Genomic DNA, 7,018 nt, shown 5'->3' on the forward strand with positions numbered 1-7,018 from the left:
AAAAGCAAGAGAGTTCCAGAAAAACATCTGTTTCTGCTTCATTGACTATGCCAAAGCCTTTGACTGTGTGGATCACAATAAACTGTGGAAAATTCTGGAAGAGATAGGAATACCAGACTACCTAACCTGCTCTTGAGAAATATGTGTGCAGGTCAGGAAGCAACAGTTAGAACTGGACATGGAACAACAGACTGGTCCCAAATAGGAAAAGGAGTACGTCAAGGCTGTATATTGTCACCCTACTTATTTAACTTATACGCAGAGTACCTCAGGAGAAACGCTGGGCTGGATGAAGCACAAGCTGGAATCAAAATTGTTGGAAGAAATATCAATAACCTCAGATATGCAAATGACACCACCCTTATGGCAGAAAGTGAAGAAGAACTAAAGAGCCTCTTGATGAAAATGAAAGAGGAGAGTGAAAAAGTTGGCTTAAAACTCAACATTCAGAAAACAAAGATCATGGCATCTGGTCCTGTCACTTCATGGCAAATAGATGGGAAAACAGTGGGAACCGTGGCAGACTTTATTTTGGGGGGCTCCAAAATCACTGCAGATGGTAACTGCAGCCATGAAATAAAAAGATGCTTATTCCTTAGAAGAAAAGTTATGACCAACTTAGTATATTTAAAAGGAGAGATATTACTTCGCCAACTAAGGTCCATCTAGTCAAGGCTATGGTTTTTCCGGTAGTCATGTATGGATGTGAGAGTTGGACTATAAAGAAAGCTGAGCACTGAAGAATTGATGCTTTTGAACTGTGGTGTTAGAGAAGACTCTTGAGAGTCCCTTGGACTGCAAGGAGATCCAACCAGTCCATCCTAAAGGAGATCAGTCCTGAGTGTTCATTGGAAGGACTGATGTTGACACTGAAACTCCAATTCTTTGGCCACCTGCTGCAAAGAGCTGACTCATGTGAAAACACCCTGATGCTAGGAAAGATCGAAGGCAGGAGGAGAAGGGGACAACAGAGGATGAGATGGTTGGATGGCATCCTGGACTCAGTGGACATGAGCTTGAGTAAACTCCAGGAGTTGGTGATGGACAGGGAGGCCTGGCATGCTGCAGCCCACGGAGTTGCAAAGAGTCGGACACGACTGAGCAACTGAACTGAACTGAGGTAAACTTGTATCTTGGAGGTGAATTACCAATGTAGGCCTGCTGGAAACTGCAACTGATACCAGGGTTTTGTATTTAGTGGAAACAACATTGTGAAGCTAGTGACTTTGTTTCTCCTTTTATCATATCTCTCCTCTCTCACTGCCTCTACCTTACTCAGTTTCACACAGATTCTCAGGCTGCTTGTACCCAGAGCTTTACCTCAATCTATGAAGACCTTTCTGTCTTTCCTTCCATTCAACTTTTCCCATTTGTTCTAGGACTATAATCCCAACCTTCCATTTTTCTAAAGAACCCAATTATCATGACTATACTGACCCACTTGTAAATTTTAGCATTCAGTAATTTTTTTTTTTTTTTTTTTGCATTTTAGGCCTATGTTCTAATGGAACTTCTTGTGGATACCCAAGTATGGACTTTCTAAAATGAAGTTTTAGGCATTGTAGCAGATTAGTGGGATAAATATTTTCTGAAGCCAAGACAGCTTTCCAAGGATAAGCGATGGGTGTGTGTGGTGTATATAGAGTTGACCCTTGAAAAAAACTTGGGGTGCAGTTGACCCCTCCTCCAAATCCGAAATCCAAGTATATCTTTACAGTCAGTGCTCCATATCCTGCATTTCCTCCACATCTGCAGATTCAACCAACCGCAGTTCCTGTAGTACAGTAGTACTTATTTATTGAAAAAAAAAATCCATGTGTAAGTGGACTTATGTAGTTCAAACTCGTGTTGTTCAAAAGTCAACACATATATACACGTAGATAATTATATAACATGTTTAGTTATAATCACAATGTAGGAGTAATGGCAATCCACTCCAGTATTCTTCCCTGGAGAATCCCATGGATGGAGAAGCCTAGTAGGTTACAGTCCACAGGGTCGCAAAGAGTCGGACACGACTGAGAGACTTCACCTCACCTCAGGAGTTTATGCAGTTATTTTTACCTTTTTAAATATGTTGAATATTTTATCTCTATCTCCTCTGTTATGTTGGGAAAATAGTATCTGTCCTGTCTTTCCTACAAGAATGTTTTAAAGATAAATGAAGTTTTGCATGTGTAAACCCTTCCTTAAGTGTAATGAGGGAAGTAAATATATTTATTTTTATTATTCCTGTTAGGATAATCACCATCCTATAAAGTTCCCTGAGGTCGAGAACTGAATTTTGTTCATATTTATAGTCCTTTAAATTGAGTTTTACTTCTATACTAAAGGAATAGTTGCAGGGTTTCCCTTTCTTACAGCAGGGAAAGAGGGTCTGGAAAAGCAGAGAGAGAAATGAAAGGAAAAGCATGAGGGGTGGAAATTTTAACTTTTAAAGCTTTAGTAAACTGTGCCAAAAAGATACTAGTACTCTTTCTTGAGGGAAGGTCATTGAGGTACCTAAGTTTTATTTTAGATCCTGTACATGTCTTTAAGTTCACATATTTAAAAAAAAAAAAAGTAGAATAAGAAAAGCATAGGTGGTTAACCATAGCTGTGTGTATTATTATTTACATCTTCCCAAACCATCTGAAAATTGAAATTCTGCAGTGTTGCTCCTGGGTTGTTAAAAACAAGAAAGCTGAATTGAAAACAGCAGTGTCTGTAAGTCCTTTCCTCAGTTAACCAGAGATTAATGAAGTCCTAGAAAATCAGATTTCCACAGGACATTATTAAGGGACAAGGAGATTGTAAAGTGGGTAGCCCCATCTATTTCATTTTATCTCTGATCCCGGAACTAGTACTTAGAGAACTAAGCAAAACAGATACTTCACACAGATTTGGTAGTTTGAAAAACTCTATGGCTCCAGATCTTTAGAAAAAATAATGAAGGATAAGTCAGTCAGAAAAAAAAAAAAAAAAAGGCAACAAAAAGGGTTTTTTTTAACATGTATCAAGTTTTCTTTGTTTTGTCTGTTTGTATGAAAACTAAAATACCTCAGGAATGATCATAGGAACTTTGTATAAATTCACCATTCAACACTTATGAAATTATCCCTTCTCTTCTTAAAAATCAATGATAGTATTAAAAGATGACCCAAACATTTTAACTTACTTACTTATGGCTATCACATTTTATTGAGTTAAGATGAAATCTGGTCTTAACACTATCATTGTGGGGCTTCCCTGGTGGCTCAGATGGTAGAGAATCTGCCTATAATACAGGAGACCCAGGTTCGATCCCTGGGTTGGTCATTAGCGAATCACAGAATTAAACTGTACAAAATAATTATAATTTTAACTAGTCTTACTATGAATGTTTTCCCCTTATTATTTTGTTTAATATGATCTGTTACTAGTCCTGCCCACTGTCAATGAGCAACTCTTAGTTGTCCTGCTCAGCTATTGGTCAGTGCCACAGTGGGCCCTGCCCACTGGCAACTGTCAATGCGGAACCACTGGGGAAGTGATTCAGTCAGGGGTCAGTGGTGTGGTGGTCATCAGGTGGAGTGAGGTAAGAGGAGAAGGCAGATTTGGGCCTTCTCCTGGAGGCCCTCCAGCTTACCCAGCCTTGGGCTAGTGAGATTGAAATAAAGATATAAAACAAGTTCATACTGGTGTTTTCATTACCTTTACCTTATAGTGTATGCTTTGGAGCTTGTGATCTATTGTTTATTCCCAGATCCAGTTGGAACAATTTTCTACCAGTGAGAAAGGACTTGTGATTCATCCACTTTTCCTAAAGAATAGATATTGTCATTAATTCTGGAGCGGGCAGACTTAGAAGCAAATCGGGAGACATTGCCTAGAGGTAGAGTGTGCCTCAGTGTAAGGGAATACTTTAATCACTAGAACTGTCCAACAGTGCACTAATTTCTTTTGTTCTCTCTTGGTAATTTGTTCAAACTTCACCAGATTATTAATTTCCTTAAAGAAAGTATGTCATTCACCTTTATATTTTCTTTCCTCTGTCCCCACCAGCCTAGTGCCTAACACACATTAAACATTCAATATGTTGAAATGAATTGCCTATGAAGTCATATGTGCCCTGAAATAATGTTATTAGGCAGAGGTTGATGACCATTTGCCAAACGTGTTACAGTGGGTGACACAGGCCTTCTCCATCATGATCTGTTAGAGAATGTGGACTCTGTGGTTAGAGTTCAGATCTAGGCTTTTATAATTTATTAGTTGTGTGATCATGAAAAATCACTTTTCTGTGCCTCGGTTTGTGATTGGGATTGCATACCCCCTCTATTCAAGTACACTGTAATCCTCCTCTCTCTTCTACATGATAAATTTTCTTTTTTGCTGGATTTATTGCTAATACCATAGAAACAACTGTTATTTCTCCTATCTTAAAAATACCATCTTTTAACTCCACTAACTATTGCTCCATTCCTCTGTTCTCTTAATAACAAAAGTCCTTTCTTCCCATTATCTTTTAAACTCATTCCTGTCAGGTTTTCATCTCCATCATTCCATAGAAGCAGCTCTTGAGTTTCTGGTAACAGCAATTTCTAAATTGTTAAGTATAGTGGTCAGTTTTTAGTTTTCATCATTATGGCCATCAACACAATTGATCTCTTCCTAGAAATACTGTCTTCCCTTTGCCTCCCAAGAATTCCACACACTCCTGGTTTTTCTCCTCCTTCACTGGTTGTTCCTTTTTAGTCTCCTTTGCTGAATCCTTCTCTTTTTCCCACCTTTTTCATTGGAGAGCACCATTTCTTGGTCCTTATCTCTTTCTCACTCTCTTGGTGATTTCATCTATGATTGTGGTTTTAAATTGCATCTCAGTTCAGTTCAATTCAGTTGCTCAGTCATGTCTGACTCTTTGAGACCCCATGAATCACAGAATGCCAGGCCCCCCTGTCCATCACCAACTCCTGGAGTTTACTCAAACTCATGTCCATCAAGTTAGTGATGCCATCCAGCCATCTCATCCTCTGTCATCCCCTTCTCCTCCTGCCCCCAATCCCTCCCAGCATCAGAGTCTTTTCCAATGAGTCAACTCTTCTCATGAGGTGGCCAAAGTATTGGAGTTTCAGCTTTAGCATCAGTCCTTCCAATGAACACCCAGGACCAATCTCCTTTACGATGGACTGGTTGGATGTCCTTGCAGTCCAAGGGACTCTCAAGAGTCTTCTCCAACACCATAGTTCAAAAGCATCTATTCTTCAGTGCTCAGCTTTCTTTACAGTCCAACTCTCACATCTATACATGACCACTGGAAAAACCATAGCCTTGACTAGACAGACCTTTGTTGGCAAAGTAATGTCTCTGCTTTTGAATATGCTATCTAGGTTGGTCATAACTTTCCTTCCAAGGAATAAGCGTCTTTTAATTTCATGGCTCAGGTCACCATCTGCAATGATTTTGAGCCCCCAAAAATAAAGTCTGACACTGTTTCCACTGTTTCCCATCTATTTCCCATGAAGTGATGGGACCAGATGCCATGATCTTCGTTTTCTGAATGTTGAGCTTTAAGCCAACTTTTTCACTCTCCTCTTTTACTTTCATCAAGAGGCTCTTTAGTTCCTCTTCACTTTCTGCGATAAGGGTGGTATCGTCTGCATATCTTAGGTTATCGATATTTCTCCCGGCAGTCTTGATTCCAGCTTGTGTTTCTTACAGCCCAGTGTTTCTCATGATGTACTCTGCATATAAGTTAAATAAGCAGGGTGACAATATACAGTCTTGACGTACTCCTTTCCCTGTCTAAATGAATACAATTCCCAGATTTTCCAACCCAGACTTCTGTTAACTTCTGACCCCATATATCTATCTGCCTATTCAGTGTCTATGCATGGATGTTGAATAGATAGCTGAACTTGACATTTGGAAAACTGAATTCAAAGTCTTCAGGTCTGCTCTGTTGTTGTTCAGTCACTAGGTCATGACTGACTCTTTGTTACATAGACTGCAGCACACCGGGCTTCCCAGTCCTTCACTATCTCCCAGAGTTTGCTCAAATTCATGTTCATTGGATCGGTGATGCTATCCAACCATCTAGTCCTCTGCCACCCCCTTATCCATTTGCCTTCAATCTTTCCCAGCATCAAGGTCCTTTCCAATGAGTTGGCTTTTTGCATCAGGTGGCCAAAGTATTGGAGCTTCAGCTTCAGCATCAGTCCTTCCAATGAGTATTCAAAGTTGATTTCCTTTAGGACTGATTGGTTGGATCTTCTTGGTGTCCAAGGGACTCTCAAAAGTCTTCACCACAATTCAAGCATCTATTCTCAGTGTTCAGTCTTTTTTATAACCCAAATCTCACATGTACATGACTACTGAAAAAAGTGTAGCCTTAACTATACGGACCTTTGATGGCTTTTTCTGATGTTTAACATAAGATCATAGAGATTTATTCTTAACATACAGAACATTTAAAAAGTCTAAATAATGGGTTAAAAAATAACAGGAGACAGAAGTTACATGTGAGTATCCTGTCATGCTAAATTATTATAAACATTTGCTAGGTTCAGAATTATTAATTCATGTGCTGTCTTTCCAACTGCAGCAAGAACCCTCCAGAGAACCATATTTATAGCTGTAGTCATTCACCATCTTAACAATAAGGGTCAATGGTCCTGTTCAGTCAATAACAAATCAGAGGTGTTCATAACATGAATGGGCTCTGAAGCTGGCATCCAAGAGGAGTTCAGAGATTAGTGGGTGTGAATGGTTTAATGAAAGATGACATGTCACAGAATACTTCAAGTCCAGCTGGTGGTATAAGAAGCCATCTGGGAATTAAGCTTATCAGGGGTATAAAAACTGGGCCTGTTTAGGTTTGCCGTGATTGAATGAAGCTAAAGTTTGGGGTTCTATGTTCTTCTAGCATGAAAAAATTAATTTTTGAAGTAGTAAATGAATCTACTTATAAAGTGAACTGAGACTATTCTTTTGAGTGCCAAGGGGATTTCTAATTTCCCATCAAAAAAGGAGAAAAGATCTTAAGAGTGGAAAAGCAGTA

The sequence above is a fragment of the Ovis aries genome, chromosome 3 (genome assembly GCF_016772045.2).
Source record: "Ovis aries strain OAR_USU_Benz2616 breed Rambouillet chromosome 3, ARS-UI_Ramb_v3.0, whole genome shotgun sequence".
In the NCBI taxonomy this organism is placed as follows: Eukaryota; Metazoa; Chordata; class Mammalia; order Artiodactyla; family Bovidae; genus Ovis; species Ovis aries.